Raw genomic sequence first — 16,296 nt, 5'->3', positions numbered from 1 at the left:
GAAAGAAACAAAACAAGAAAATCTCAGTTAAGTTCTGTCCTTCAAGGATAGACCCTTCGGTGTTTTGGCCTGCTTTTCCCCATGTCCCTGGAGTCTTCCCCGTTCACGCACAGTTTAGCTGTCAGCCAGGATTTGGGGAGTTTATATTCAGATTGCTGCCTCATCTCTTCTTCAGCTAACTTGTCCAAGGCTGTAACTGTGGCACCTAGAACAGACACCTGGTGGCCTATACCACGCACTCACTAGGTGTTTGTTGACTGAGTGGTTGGTCCCTGTTGATACAATGCAAAAATTTGTCAGAAAAAAAAAAGTGCTCTCATTTAGTAAATATTAGTGGTATATACGGAATTTGAAGAAGCTTTAATGGCAATGTTAGAAAAAGAGAGTGTTTTCAACAGACCAGAAGGAAGTAACCTGTTTCACAATTCCTGGGCATCATTTACTTTAGTAAGTTTAGGCAGATTACACGATTAATAGTTGCCCTTTATAAATCCCATCCTAGATGAGCTAAAGAATATGTTCTCCTTGCAGAAAACAAAAGCACTCTTCAAAAACTGCTAAGAAATGGGTTGGTGTGTCATTGACACTTATGTCCGTGTCAACTTTTAATCTGTTGTACCATATCCAACTCTTAGTTATTTAACTAACTTAAGTTAGCTAAGAGTTGGATATGACAAATGATTAGTATGCGATATTGTACGTTTCTTTTTGTTAATTTCACCTGGTAATTCTACTACTTCAGAGACTTTCCTTACAACTAAATTATATAAAATATTGAGTTAGAGAATTAGGTAAACTTTCAGGTCAATGTGACAACAACCAAATGCTGCATGTTTAGTACTCATTTACAAAACAATAATTAGAGAGTAATTATTTCTGAATCACAGAATTATTAAATTCCACAAGGGTTAATTTCATGCTCTTTCTAATACTTTATTTAAGTGCTTGCTATAACATAATTGATTCACAATGTATGAAGGACAGAACAAATTGGAATTAAAATATAAAGAGTCACTACTAATTACATATCAGTCCAATTGAAGGTAAAACACCTTAAGAAATGTCCTGGAAATTAATCTGAAGTTATGATTTTGCTTATAAACACTTTCTTATTCAGGAACACAAAAGACTAAGAAAATTAAATATATGTGTATAAAGGTTATACATAATATATATGTATATATAAAATTTTATTAGTTTTTATATAGATATTATTTTACATACATATTAATTATGTGTATATACAAATATTATTTTTTCAATGAGAAACAAGAGCTAATGGAACTACTCAAAATACTGAGAGACCCCAGGTAAAACCAATTAATTTTCCTAAGTCATATTGTTTAGAATTTCCAAATCATTTGTTCCGGAATTTCTTGATCATTTTGTTCAATTCAAATGGCAACAGCAGCCTAATAAGTATTAGGTTAAAACTTCAGCCTTTAAAATTCACCATCTCTTTGCCAAGTAAAAGCATCTTAATTTTTCTGAATCTCAGGATCTCATTTAGTAGCAGGCATAAATGTCAGTCTCCCCCTGTAATTGTGAGAATCAATTACAATCGTTTATTTCTAGAGTACCCAACAGTAGGTACAGCCCATAGTGAGCACTGAGAAATATTTTCATTTGGATCAATACATACTTTATCATGGCTCACGGTTATTCACACATTAAAAAAAGAAATTCTCGGAACATCTAAACCTAACAAGAGTTAAACCTAAGTCAGTTGGCAAAGCCTTTTACTGAAAACACAGGTGGCAGAGGAGTAATTAACATCAACAACTTGTGCTGCTCCAGATTGTAAAGCTGAAAGATTACTTACATGTACATTGCTATGAAAATAACTTGGTGAATCACAATGGTGAAATACAAGAAAGCAAATTTATAAATGACTGATTTATAAATTCAAATTATGAAGCATCCCACCTAAGAAAAGTGTTTGGTACTTCCATAAATAAATTTGGTAATCTAGGTCAACAGAATTCTCTATTTCTAGCTCAATCTTAGTAAATTCCATGGCAGGCCTTGTGAGAAAGGGAGTCACTCTTCAGTGCACTGCCTCTTCCCTTCTGTTTTTCAGCCTCTCTTGTGATTCATCCGACACAACCACGCATCCTTCCTCCGTAATCTTCTTCCATGACTACTCAAACCCACCTGCTTTTACCCAAAATTAAGATTTCTCTAGCGCTTTTAACTATTTTCCATTTTCTCTCACTCCAAATTGAATAAAATGGTTCCCTACGGGACAGTTGGATCCCATGTATTATCTTCAGTTTAATGCTTGAAGAATAAAAGCCCTTTACCTTCACTCTTGTTTTTCACAAGCTATATATTGTCTATTCGGGAAAAAACTAGAAATTTATTGCATTTCATCAGTATTATGTAATATGATTTTGTTTTCCAAATCTTAAGAACTAGGTAAAATCCTATAACAGGAAAATTTTTCTGGTACATTCTGATGATTGTTGTAAAAAAAAATCACAAATATTTAATGAATAGACTATTTCTTAAATTCTATATGAAATGCGTAATGATGCATGAGAATAAATTATTGACTGATTCATTTCCATTGGTACTGTCTATAGAGTCAATAGACATAAGAAAATACTAAGTTTACGTTAACAGAATTTGTGTGAGTTTACATGATAATAAGTGAAATACAGTGTTACTAAAAATATTTTCAAAAATAATTAGAAACTCTCCTTATCAAAATATTAGGAGCATAAGAAACCAATTCACTTTTCTCAGTGGCTTTCATTGAGTTTCCTAGAATGAGAGCCTGAGACAGGGATTCAGATAAATATGATTTATTGAAATGTGGCAAATTGTCCAGTCCACATGTATTCTTTCGGAATCTGGTCTACATCTCCTCTCAAGAGCTGAAATCAATTTCCATTCCTCCTGAACCTGGGTGAGCTTGTGACTGCTCCAAACCAGAAGAGTGTGGTAGAGGCAATGCTGTGTGACTTCTGAGGGTAATCCATAAGGAAAGAGCTTCTGCCTGGCTCTCTTTTGTGACCAGCGCCTTCAGTGTGTTTGAGTTAACATGTAAGAAGCCTGCCTACCCCAAAGCCACCATGCTGGAGTGATCATGTGAAGGTCCATAGAAATATCAAGAGATGTCCAAAGAGCATCTCTGTTCCAGCTTGCAGCTATTTGAGTTTAGCCAGCATTGGCATGAACCAGCCTTCAAATGATTTTAGCCACCCAAATTAGAGATTAATAGAACAGATAAAAGCTGTCCCCACCAAGACCTACCTAAATTTCAATTTGTGAGCAAAATAAGAGTTGTTATTTTAAAGCCACTCAGTTTGAGGGAGCTTGTAACACAGCATTGGAACATGCAGATTGCTCTTCTAACAACGAAGATGAAAGGGAGTGAGAGACCCGGAAATGGCTGCGTGAGAATGCAATCTCAGGTTTTGTCTAGCCTTAGACTGGTCCAAATAGAATGATGACTCTGGAGTCTAAATTGCACTGCAAAGGTGTCCCACCTTGAGGTGAAGAAGCTAGCCTATTTTTACTTCCCTAAGAGTTAGTCATTGGCTGTAGGATACCAGGTGTGGGAGACCTCTCAGATGAGATGAACGTATTTAGTCAAGGGAAATACTTTGTAGAAGGGGGCTCTGTGAGCCATCAGCAGACAGTACTTAGAGAAGCTAAGGAACCTGGGTTGATATTAAAAGCATCTATTACCCTAGGAGACCACACACTTGAGATAACTATCAATGAGTCTAAGTAACCGCGGTTTAAGAGCTATCTCATGGAAATAAAATATCAAAATGTGGCAGCATGGCACAGTGAAAAGAACACAGCATCACAAGACCCAGATTTGAGACTTGGCTTTACTATTAAGCCTGAGTAGTTCACATAAACTCTCCTTTCTTCATTCATTAAACATCTATTGAGCGTCGAAATCTGGTCCAGAATTTCCATCCATGATATAGCTTTTATATTCAACTACTTATTTGACACAACTACTTGAGAAGATTTCAAGTACTTTTAAATTGAACATGCTCAAAAACAGTCATGGAATGCATGATCTTCAACTAAAAACCCAGTCCTTTTTCACTGTTCTGTATTTCTAGTTGTACAAGGCAGAAATATGAGATATTCTTGACCCTTCTCTCCCTGCCTCCAATTTCACCAAGTTCTTAAGTCATCTTAAGTACCTCTCAAATAATTCTCGTCTTTCCTTTTTTACCACTACAACTTTAATCCCATTTTATTATCTCTCATCTGAAGTACTTCAATAGGTTCTTAAATTGCTTCCTAGATGTTCACCTATATACTCTCAAATCTGATGGTATTTCCATCATGTTTAAAACCCTGAAAAGATGCTCTGTTAATCTTTTGTGCATAACGATAATCTTTGGCATGGCCCACAATGGGCACATCACTCTCGTATCTTGTGTCAGGACCTGCCTCCGCTTTTGTAAGCGTACCACACATCTTTCTTGCATTTTTTCCAAAATCAAAGTCTTTGCCCAGAATTCTCTTTGCAAATTTATTTCCTATTCGTCCTTCAAATATTGAATCAGTACTCAATTTTCTCTTTCCCTTCAACATAGACTAGGTCAAAGCACCATATTATATCTGGCACCAGGTACCACACCTTCATAGTACGTATGAAAGTTGCAACTTTAATAATCTAATTGTAAATATTGGATCAATCTTTGTTTAGTCCAATGGGTTAAAAAATTAATGAGAAGAGGAATCAACTTCATTTTTGTTTCCCAGTGGTATCTCCAGCATTTAATACCGTTTCTTGCAAATGGTAAATATCCAATAAATATTTGTCCAATGAATCAATCAATGAAAATGAGGTAACATTTTCTGACTACAGGAAATTGTACCTGTGGCTAATTGGTCTTCTTTGAGAAAATTAAGACACTTACTTTCACTGAGCAATCATTTTATGATCAGAAAATCCTTAGTTACACATGTACTTATTGCTTTTTCATGTGCAAATGGAGAAAATAGAGTACAAATACCTTGCAATATAGGTTTCTTTCTCTTTCAAAAGTGTATTCAAATGCTTTAATATCATGAATTCTGAAAACATTACACATTAATATTTGAAAGTTCTTAGTAATGTCAGGAATAATCATCAAGTAATCCATAAAAGCATGTAATTACTTTGCGCTGACATGGCACTTGTAATGTAATTGCTTGTGGGGGATGAATACTTGAGCACATAAAAAAATGAAATTACTGAGCACTGGGTAAAAAAAGACACAAAGGCTATTTGTTCTATGCCAAATTAATAAAAAAGTCATAAAAAGAGGAAAAAGAAGAGTGAGATAGACAAGATAACAGTGAAGGAAAGAGTAGGAAAAAAAGATGAGGGAAAGAACAACCAAAAAAGAAAAAAAAAAAAAAAACTATTTGTAAGATCTTAGAATCTACCCGTTTTGAACCTCTATACTAGGCTAGTCCCACCTTCCCTTTTTTGTTTTTGAAAAAAATAAAATAAAGGTATTTGTAAATAAGAGTGGAAGCACAATTTTCCTGGGTCCTTTTCAAATATTTATAGGTATAATATATAGTGTTATTTTCATATATATGTTGAAAAACCAAAATGATATATAATGACAAAAGCAAAAATTACAGCACAATCCAGTAACCTTTTAAATAGACTAAGAGAATTTGGCCTGTTGGGAGTCTTAGTTGAAGTGAGCTATTCTAAATGGCTCATTAGCACCAGTAATCCAGGATTGACACTGGTCCATCCATCAGTAAAGGTGTGATGAGGCAGCAGGGTCTTACTCCAGGGCCTCATTTTTTCTAATTTTGGAAGGCCATGGGAGTATCTCATTTCTTCACGTTGAATGTCCATGAGACTTGTTTAGATTAGGAAATTCGATGTGAACTCAAGAAACGAAAATAGATGGGAAGCAGCATCTTTCAAAAAAAATCTATTTGAAAATTAAGGGAGAATTCTGTCCTCTTTGCTTAAATACATTTCTATATCTCTCTAGTTTGTCAGTGCTTGAATCTCAAATCGGTAATTAATCCAATATGATTTTTGCCTAAACCTAATAACACAAGCGAGTTTCATTTTGCTTAAGTGGACAGTAGAAAATGGAGATGTTATAGAACCAAGGTTTATCTTCTTTGATGTTAATCTGGATTTCAATAATGGCTACAAATTTTTCCCATATATTATAAACTTCCAGTAAATTGGGATGTTGCAGCCTAGGAAAGAACATCTGGAGGCTCACTCCTGGCTGTAGAGCTACATTCAAAATAATGTGGCAGGATGCATCTTGTGACAGCAGGTTATGGCCAGATCCTAGTGCTTTCAATGTTTTCAAATGTGAAGGTCAAAAATTGAATGACACCATGTATTAGCCAGGGTTCATCAGAGAAGCAGAGACAACAGGATGTGTGAATACATATATATAGAGAGAGAAATTTATTTTAAGGAATTGGCTCATGTGATTGTGGAGGTTGGCAAGTCCAAATTCTGCAGGGCAGGTTGGCAAGCTGGAGACCCAGGGAAGAGTTGACATTGTAGCCCAAGTCTGAATGTAATCTGCAGGCAGAACCTCCTCTTGGTAGCATCTCTTTCTCTTTTCATGCAAGACTTTCAATTGATGGCTGAGTCCCAACCACATTATGGAAGGTAATCTGCTTGACTCAAATGTTTAGTTTGAATGTTAGTCTCATCTAAAAGACTTTCACAGCAACATCCAGACTGATGTTTGACCTAATATCTGGGTTCCATGGCCTAGCTCAGTTGACATATAAATTAACCATCACAAACCATACTACTTAAATTGTCAGGAAAAGAAAAACAATATGCTAAGTTATATACATTTTAATCACAGCCTAGGGAGAGAGATGTGGCATTTAACGCAATGAATAGGTTACTATATAAAATAAATCCTTTGATATTTAATGTTCTTGTTAGAATCCTCCACAACTACGTATGCAGAGAGGGAAATAACATAAAAACGAAAACTGACTGCTTACCAAGTAACTTTTGTGTTAGAGATATCCACCACTGACAATAAAATTTGTTTTCTTTTGTTTTGTTTTAATGAGTCCTGGGTAGGGAGTAAGCTGTAAAAGGGTGAGGGAAATGATTTAAAAATTAAAAGGAATAATATAACAAACACACATACCCATGCCAGCCATACTTAGCAACTGTTGTACAGGCTTTATGCTTTAGGATTTAAAATTTAAAATATGTATAGGAATAGCTGAAGTCCCCTTTCAAACTCAGTCCTCTCCAGAATTCCCATACCAGAGTGAATCGCTATTATGTTTGGCTGGATTCTTTTAGTCTATTTCCTGTATTTTATATTCATGCATATTTATTCTGAAATACCTTGTTTTGATTTATAAAAGTTATAATTTTTCATTACAATCTGTATCCATAGTTTCATAATGAACGAAGAGACTTAGTATATAAAATGATATCTATTGGTCTCACAATTAAAACAAATAGGCTAGTTTTCATGATTATTCTTATATAATATTTTATTATATTTTGAGTTCATAGATGACATTGCTACCACTCATGGAGAAATAATATACTAGTCCATTCATTAGTATTGTAAACAAAAAATGATGACTATTTCATTGTCTTAGCATAGAAAAGGAAATACATGGATCTTCATGGTGAAATTGTAAAATAAATAAATTATAGATAAGAACTAGACTCTAACTCCAACAAAAAAGTAATTTATTTTCCTCTTAATTATTTTCAAATTTTATTTTCAATCACGTGTGCTTAACCTAGAGACTGGAAGAAAATAAGAGAAATAAGAATGGCTAGTAGAAAAATGGATAAAATACATAAATAAACATAAGACAAAGGAGTAAAAAATTGTAATTCTGTTCATTCGTATATTAAAATATTTAGAGCACTAATATTTTTGAGTATAATTGTTGAAAAAAGTTAGAACTAAGCATTTTCTTCTTTCTTCTCATTGTATTATTACAATAAATCTGTCTTACTAGATTGATTGTTTTAATATGAAATTTTAATATAATTTCCAAACACAAAATCTTAATATTTTTCAATGATCATAATTTTCTATACTTTCAATCTTGAGTCATAAAAGGCCTTCTGAAGATGACATGGTAGAGGGTACTAGAGAGGAATGGGGAATGTCATGGCATGGTTTGTGATGTGTAATGGAGTGATGTGGTGCAAAGAGAGATAGCATACTCTACACCAGCTAGCCTGGGTTTAAATTCTAGCATTGCCACTTCCTAGCTGTGTGTATTTTATCAAATTACTTAGTCTTTATATGCCTCAGTTTCTTCATCTGTAATATGGGAATAATAATAGTAACACCTGGTAAAAGTGAGAATAAAATTAATTTGCATGGAATCCTTAAACTAGTGCCTGGCACAAAGTAAGTCCTATAAAGTGTTAGCTATTAACATTCTAAAAAGTAACACTGCTTTTATTTCTGATATTTTTTCCCAAATTAAGTACACATTCCTCAGGCCGGCACTAAAGTCCTTCCACAATGTTTCTCCAGTCCAATCTTTTAGACATGTTTATTATAAATATACCTGTAAATAAACGAATGTTTGTTAGCTTTTATATTAATATGTGCTTGAATTGCCACCAAAGCATCAAATTATAGTTTAGAATTTAAAAACTCTACAAGAATTTTCTGCCTAGGCTGAAAATCCTTCTAAATTATCACCTTATTGTTCATATTTTTGAAAACACAGTTAATAATACTAATATTTAATGGAGTCACTAGGTTATTTTTAGAAAAAATTTAATGTGATGAAAGAGATACATATGCTTTCTTATTGAAATAAACCCACACAATAGTCGTGCTTAACTCACCTCGTTCATACCTCATGAAACATAAATAGCAAAGACAGGTGCATTTGCACCTCTCCTATCTCTGTGGAATCATTTCCATTGACAGTAGCAGGTGTGGCAAGAAGTTTCCCTTATACACGTCAGACCACATTCTGCATGGCCGTACGAGACTGTACGAATGGCTGTGCAAGCTGGAACTGTGCAAAGTGATCTTAATAGTCAATGGGAAGTATATGACTGTTCAGTGGCCTTAAACATTTTGTCAAAATATTAAATATTCTCTTGTTGATGGTTATAAGTGCATAGGAAAATGAAAAAAATAGTAAAAGTAATGTTTACTTCATACATTGAAATTTTAAAATATTAGAATATTGAGAACTAGAGTGTTTTATTCTTTGTAAAATTTTATAGTGACAAAGTGAACAAAGTGCTTCCTTCTCATCATATAACTTACATCGAGAGAAAGCTTTCTTTGGATAATTTAAATATTTTTAATATTCCATTTCGTGACCCTATACTAGCTTGTTACTTTTCTATCTTTTGCTATTCTTTTAGTGATTATTCTACAGATTAAAAAATACATCCTTGATCTATTAAAGTTTAATACAAGCTAGTTCTATTACCATTTTCCAGAAAACACAGTGGTTTCAGAACACTTTAACTCCATTAATCCCCTCTCAGGAGCAAAAAAAGTCAAATAATTTTTCATATATAATGTCCAGTATTCAATCAAGCATTACCAAGCTTACCAGGAAATAAGGCTACATGACTGAAAACAGAATGAAAAACAGACCATACGACATACCCATATGAGATTCAGTTATTATCAGGCACAGTTGTTAAAATGTATGTGGTTTATGTATGCCAGAAATTAGATGACGTGCTAAGGAATTACATCAGAGAACTCTATACTATGAAAAATATCAAATGGAAATTCTAAACTTGACTAAGGCAATAAATGAAACTTGCAGCTGAATAGATGGATCTAAAAGCATTTTAAATTAGAGAGAAAATTCATGAACTGGAAGATCAGTGCCAAGTTGAGTTCATTCCAGCAACACAAATTTGGTTTACCATTCAAAAATCAAATACTGTATATTGCCACATTGATAGAATAAAGAAAAAAATACGTACTTCAATACATTGAAAAAATTCATCCAGATATCCATTCTTGGATATAAATCTTAGCAAATTAAGATGAGAAGAAAATGTGTTCAATATTATAAAAAAGACATATCTGGGAAATAAAATAAAATTACAACAGGATAATTCAATTGTACTTTGCCCTCATCTCTATTTGGCAAAAATATTTGGATTAGTACCCAAGCCTGCTCTCTGTTACCGTCTGTACCTATAATTGAAGGCTAATTAACATGAGTCCTTTGTGCTGCAGTCTCAAATGCTCCCTCTGGTGGCTACCTGAAGATAGAAACTTGTGCTTGTGTGAAAGCACACACACAACTATACTTATATGTGGATTCTCTTGCCAACCCTCATCTTTCCAAATCTCATGTCTTTTTTATCAATTTTTTCTGAACTCAGAGGTAGATGGGAAAGATGCAGTTTATCATCATACCTAAATCCAAATAAAAAATATTTATGAACTTGGGAAAGATAATTTTCTTAAATATCATAATTTTAAAAGTAAAACAGTGATTCCTTTGACTACATCTAAATTAAAAACTTTCTGTGTAAACAAAGAAATAAAAAACAAAATTTTGAATACAACCTATTTGTTGGACAAAGCATTGACATCTGGGGATATTTAAAGAATATCTACAAATCAATGAGGAAAACAAACAACCAAATAAGAAAACTGGCTAAGAACAATAATGAATAATTCACACACAAAAAAAAATGTGAAGGAAAAATAAATCCCCATCAATCAGGATAAGTCAGATAGAAACAATGAAATATTATTTCTCACTCATCATTCTGGGAAAAATTCAAAGGTTTGTCATTACCAATTACTGATGAGGATGTGGGGGAATGGGCACCTCCATACACTGCTGGTGAAAGTATAAAGTGAATCAACCCCTTTGGAAGGCAATTTGACTTTACAAAACAAAATTGAAAATGCATAAACCTACTAACTGAAAATACTCTGTTTCTCTTTGGGCAAATTGCATAACTTTTGTCTCAGTTTTCTGTTTGTAAAACAGTAATAATACTGGTACCTATCATATAAACATTATGAGGATAAAATGAGTAAATACATGCAAAGCACTTGAAATGTGATGCTATTATTTTTACCATTTAAACTTGGGGAAACTCTAATACATATTCACATGGAGACACTTACAAGTAAACATTGCGGCATTGTCTGCAAGGCAATTGAGTATAGTCTAATTATCCATCAACAGGATAGTAACACAAATGAGCTATAGTCTCATTATTTAAATATTTCTAGATATAATTCAACAAAAAGTAAAGAATTTAATTATACATACTTATATAAATGTACCTTAAATGTGCATTGAAGCTTAAATGGTATGAATTTCTTTATGGTATGAATGTCTTTATTGGTAAAAAGGCAGGGAAATTCTTGTTCAGTAAGACACTATCAATGACAAAAACTGGAAAAGTAAGGAGATTGATTTTATTCAGGCTGTTGCAATGAGGAGAGCACACCAGGTCCTGAGACCCGAGTGTCTGGCAGGATGGTTTTGTTACAGACATATATAGAGAGGAGTAGACAAGTTACAGGTGGGATGATTTACAGTTGGGGGTATTTTGCAAGTAGGGAAGTCTCAGTCAGCTGGACAGGAAATGTTTTCTTTGTATTTAGTTTCAGGAGGACAAACAATTTTAAACTTAGCTGATAATCATTAGACAAAGAATGAGAAGTTGGCTGGGAGAAGCAGATTCAGGCAGAGGGGGAGGGGTATGTCTGCCTTGTTAATATCATTTGTGTAAAATTTTTATAATAGTCAAATAATACCATAAAGTGTGTTTACATACCACATAACACACACACACCACTTACATTTGCATGTGAAATAAGAAAGAAAAGGCTGACGATCTTACACAAAATTTATGATAACAAATGTCTCTGGGGCAAGGGGAAAAGAAAGTTTCTTCCATTATATATCAAAGGGAACTTCAGCTTTAACTCTAACATTTATTTTCTTAAAAATTAAAATAGAAAGTATTTAGGATAAAATCTTAACATCTATGGGTTTTTTATTTTTCTGACTGGTGAGAATATGAATGTCACTGTAGCATTATTTTCAAGAGATAAAGAAAATATGTATATGTGCAAATAAAAGAAAGGGAAATGAAAGTCAAGAAGAAGAAAAGAAAAAAAGAACAGAGAGAGAAAAGGATGAGCTCAAGAATGTCAAAATTGCTGAAATGTTACATAAAAGAAGACTGGAATATCTCTGTGCTTTGGTGCCATTGAAATTTATAGTGAAAGTAAAGGTGACAGAAGTCAGAGTGGAGTACATCAAGGAATGAGTAGAATGTGAGGAAATGGAGACACAGCGAGGAATCTTTGAGAACAAAAACACAAAGAGAAAGGTGATTTTTAAAAAATGTGTATGTGGGCTCAAGGAACAGCTTCTTGTTTTATTTGGCTTTTTGTATTATTTTCGTAATGAGTATTTCTCAACTCTGGCTACATGTTAGAACCACCTGATGATTTTGAAAATGCAGATGACTTGTCCTAGTCTGCTCGGGCTGCCATAACAAAATATAGACTGTGTGGCTTACACACCAGAAATTTATTTTCTCAGAATTCTGGAGGCTGGGAAGTACAAAATTAAGGCACAGATTTGGTTCCTGGCGAGAGCTCTCTTCCTGGCCTTGCAGATGGGCTGCCTTCTTGCTGTGTCCTTACATGGCGGACAGAGAGAACTCTGCCATCTGCTCTTCTAATAAGGGCAGCAGCCCTACCAGATTAGGGCCGCAACCTTATGACTTCATTTAACCTTTCTCACCTTCTCGCAGGCTCTGTCTCCAAATACAGTCACACTGGGTGTTAGGGTTTTAACAAATGAATTTTGGGGGTGCACAAATATTTCATCTATAACATACCCTAATCACAAGAAAGATCAAATGTATTGGAACCATGAAATCTTCACAAAGACAACAACCTTGCATTTTCACTCCATTTTATCATTGATGCTCACACAATGCCTGGCCTGGCACTTAAGCTGGACTCCAATGGCATTTGTTAAAGAATCAATGGAATCCCTTATATGGACTCTTTATAATGAAGTGGTTTTCTTGAAAACCATATATATAGTTGCATCTTGTTTTTTTTAATCCACTCTGACATACTCCATCTTAATTGGTACATTTAGACCATTCACATTTAAAGTGATTATTGATAGAGTTGGATTAATATCTACCATGTTTGTAACTCCTTTCTATTTGTTAAACTTGTTCATTGTTTCTCCTTTTCTCCTTTATTTCTGCCTTCACTGGTTTTAATTGAGCATTTTATGTGATTCCTCTCTTATAGCAATTACCCATCTTTTGAAAATTTGTAGTGACACCCTGGAGTCTGCAATGCACATTTAACTAATCTAAATGCACCTTCAAATAACAGTATGCTGCCTCACCTGTAGTCCAGGTAAGAATATTCCCAATTCCTCTCTCCTGTCCTTTATAACACTGATGTTATTTATTCCAATCATCCACATGCTATCACCATCCAATACATTGTTATTATTATTTTACGAAGTTATTTGTTAGATCAATTAAGAATAAGATAAAGAAAATATTTATTTCATCTTCCATCTCTAATACTTTTTCTTTCTTTATGGACATCCAAGTTTTTGACCTAACTCATTTTCCTTCTGCCTGAAAATCTCTTAACATTTCTTACAGGGCAGTTCCGCAGTGATGAATTCCCTTGGTTTTTGTGTTTTTGAGAAAGTCTCATTTCTCTTTCACTTTTGAAAGATAATTTTACTGAATATAGAATTGGTTGGTAGGTTGAGTTGTTTTTTTTTTTTTCTTTAAATACTTCACTCTCTTCTTCCTTGCATGGTTTCTAACAAGGAGTCCACTGTAATTCTTCTCGTTGTTTTCTGTATAGATAAGGTAGTTTTTTCCTGAGATTTCTACATAAACCATTTTCTCTATGGTTTTCTGCAGTTTGTGTATGATACGCCTAGGTGCAGATGTTTTGGTGTTTATTCTGCTTTGTGTTCTCTATACTTCCTGGATCTACGATTTGGTGTCTATCATTGATTTTGGAATATTTTCAACAATTATTATGTCAAATATTTCTTCTGCTCCACCTTTTCTGTCTTCTCCTTCTAGCATTCCAATTATATGTATATGACGTCTTTTCAAGTTGTCCCACAGTTCTTGGTTATTCTGTTCTTTTTTATTTTCCATTCTTTTTTCTCTTTGCATTTCAGTTTTGGAAGTCTCTATTGACTTTCTTCATGCTCACTGATTCTTTTCTTAGCTGTGTCTATTCTACAGATGAGCCCATCAAAGGCATTCTTTATTTCTTTACAGTGTGTTTAATTTCCGGCATTTCCTTTCAATTCTTTCTTAGAGTTTCCATTTCTCTGCTTACATGATCCATCTGCTCTTGCATGTTATCCACTTTTTCTATTCAAGCTCTTCATATATTAATCATAATTATTTTAAATTTCCTGTATAAGAATTCCAAAATCTGTGCCATATCTGAGTCTTGTTCTGATGCTTACTTTGTCTCTGAAGACTCTGTTTATTCTTGCCTTTTATAGCATGCCTTATAATTTTTTGTTGAAAGATCAACATGGTGCATTAGGTCATAGGAAATAAGGTAACAGTCTTTAGAGTGAGGTTTTATGTTGATCTGGTTGAGTTAGGCTGTATTTAATGTTTGCTGTGGCTGTAGGTATCAGAGGCTTCAATTTCTTCTTGTGTTCTTGCTTTTGTCTCCCTTGTTATCTTCAAATTTCCCTAAAAACTTCTTAAATAGAGTATACATTTTACAGCTTTTTTAGCTGTAATCTACTTTTATTATACTGGAGTCCTGTTGGTGTGGTAGACAGATGTGGGGTCATTTACCTATAAAATTATGACTAAACCTCAGTGTTTTAGTTGGCCTAAGGTCCTGGGCTGTGACGTTCACAAGTGTGTTTTAGTTTTTTTCTCCCTTTATATGAGACAGGAAGGCTAGAGGGGACTAGAGTCAGAGAAATGCCCTCTCCAAGGTGGTATAAGGCTCTGACAAAGTATTTTCCCTTAGTTATGGAGAAGACTCTGGGTATATTGCACAGTGTTAGTCTTCCTCTCCCCCTGCCACAGCTACCAGGGACTCTCTCTTGGCTCTTCACCATGAGAACCTAGTGGGGCTCCTAAGGGTAAAACCTATGAAAATGTGAGGCCCTCTTTAAGACTTAAGACTGTGGCCTCAGGATTTTCTTGTTCTCTTGCTAGTCTACACCCAGCCTACAGCAATTTGTCAAAATTAACACTGAAGTGTTCCTACCAGTGTATGACCCAGTGGCTTCTGCTCCAGGTAAGCTGATCTTGGCTGTGATTCTCTGGATTGGCCTGTCCATCCAGATTTCAGAGTGGTGGTTTACCCCGTGACCTCAGTTTTCAGATAGGTCCAAGAAAGGTCATTGATTTTTAACTCGTTTGGCTTTTTTCTTATTATAAGTACAGGAGAGAAGGCTTTAGCTCTTTCCATGTTAGGCCTTTAGATGGACTTTCAATATGTCAATAACACAAACATATCTGAGCCCTAGTTTCATTAGAAGTGAAAAGTACCCTCTATGTATGAGATTTGAGGTAAATCATCAGATGATTTTTAATATTTGGCATGCTGACTGAAACTTGAACTGTTACATAGAATGCTCTTAATGAAAAATTCCTCAAGAAAGCCAGTGTTAAACGACAAAGTCCCAGTGATTAAAAAACTGATAAATTGGTTTGCTATAAAATCCAGGAAGACATAGGTTCAGTTTCTGGATCTGAGCAATTTCTCTGTGTCTCAGTTTGTACAGGTTTGTAAAGGCTCAGTTTTTAACGCCCATCTTAAGGGATGTATTCATTTACTTGCAGTGGGCATTTTTTTGGTTGTATATTATGTACCAAATACTGCTCTGGCACTTGTAGTATACAAAACAGGCAAACATTTCTGCCATCATGGAGCTTACCTTCTCTTGAGAGGATGGAGAAAAGTAAGAAAAATAAGTAAAATATATAGTATGCTGGAAAGTGTAAGATCTAAGATAGAAAAATGTAGGGAATTGAAACCTGGAGAATGCAATTTTAGATAGCATGACAAGAAAAGAGACCTTCAAAAAAATAGCATTGGAGTAAAAGCCTGAAGAAGATGAGGGAGTCAACCATGAAAATCACTGAAAAAAGTATTCTAGGCAAAGGGCAGGGCAAGTGCAGAGGCTCTGAGGCAGGAGTGCTCCAGGATGTTAAAGCAAGACAACCAGGAAACCAGTGTTGCTGGAGATGAGTGCAAAAGGATGAGAAGCTAGAGACCGAAAACAGGGTGGGGGAGGAAACTGGTTGTCTACCACAGA

This window comes from Diceros bicornis, chromosome 16 (assembly GCF_020826845.1).
Source record: "Diceros bicornis minor isolate mBicDic1 chromosome 16, mDicBic1.mat.cur, whole genome shotgun sequence".
Taxonomy (NCBI): domain Eukaryota; kingdom Metazoa; phylum Chordata; class Mammalia; order Perissodactyla; family Rhinocerotidae; genus Diceros; species Diceros bicornis.
The sequence above is the reverse complement of the archived record's forward strand: the minus strand, read 5'-3'. Positions refer to the sequence as shown.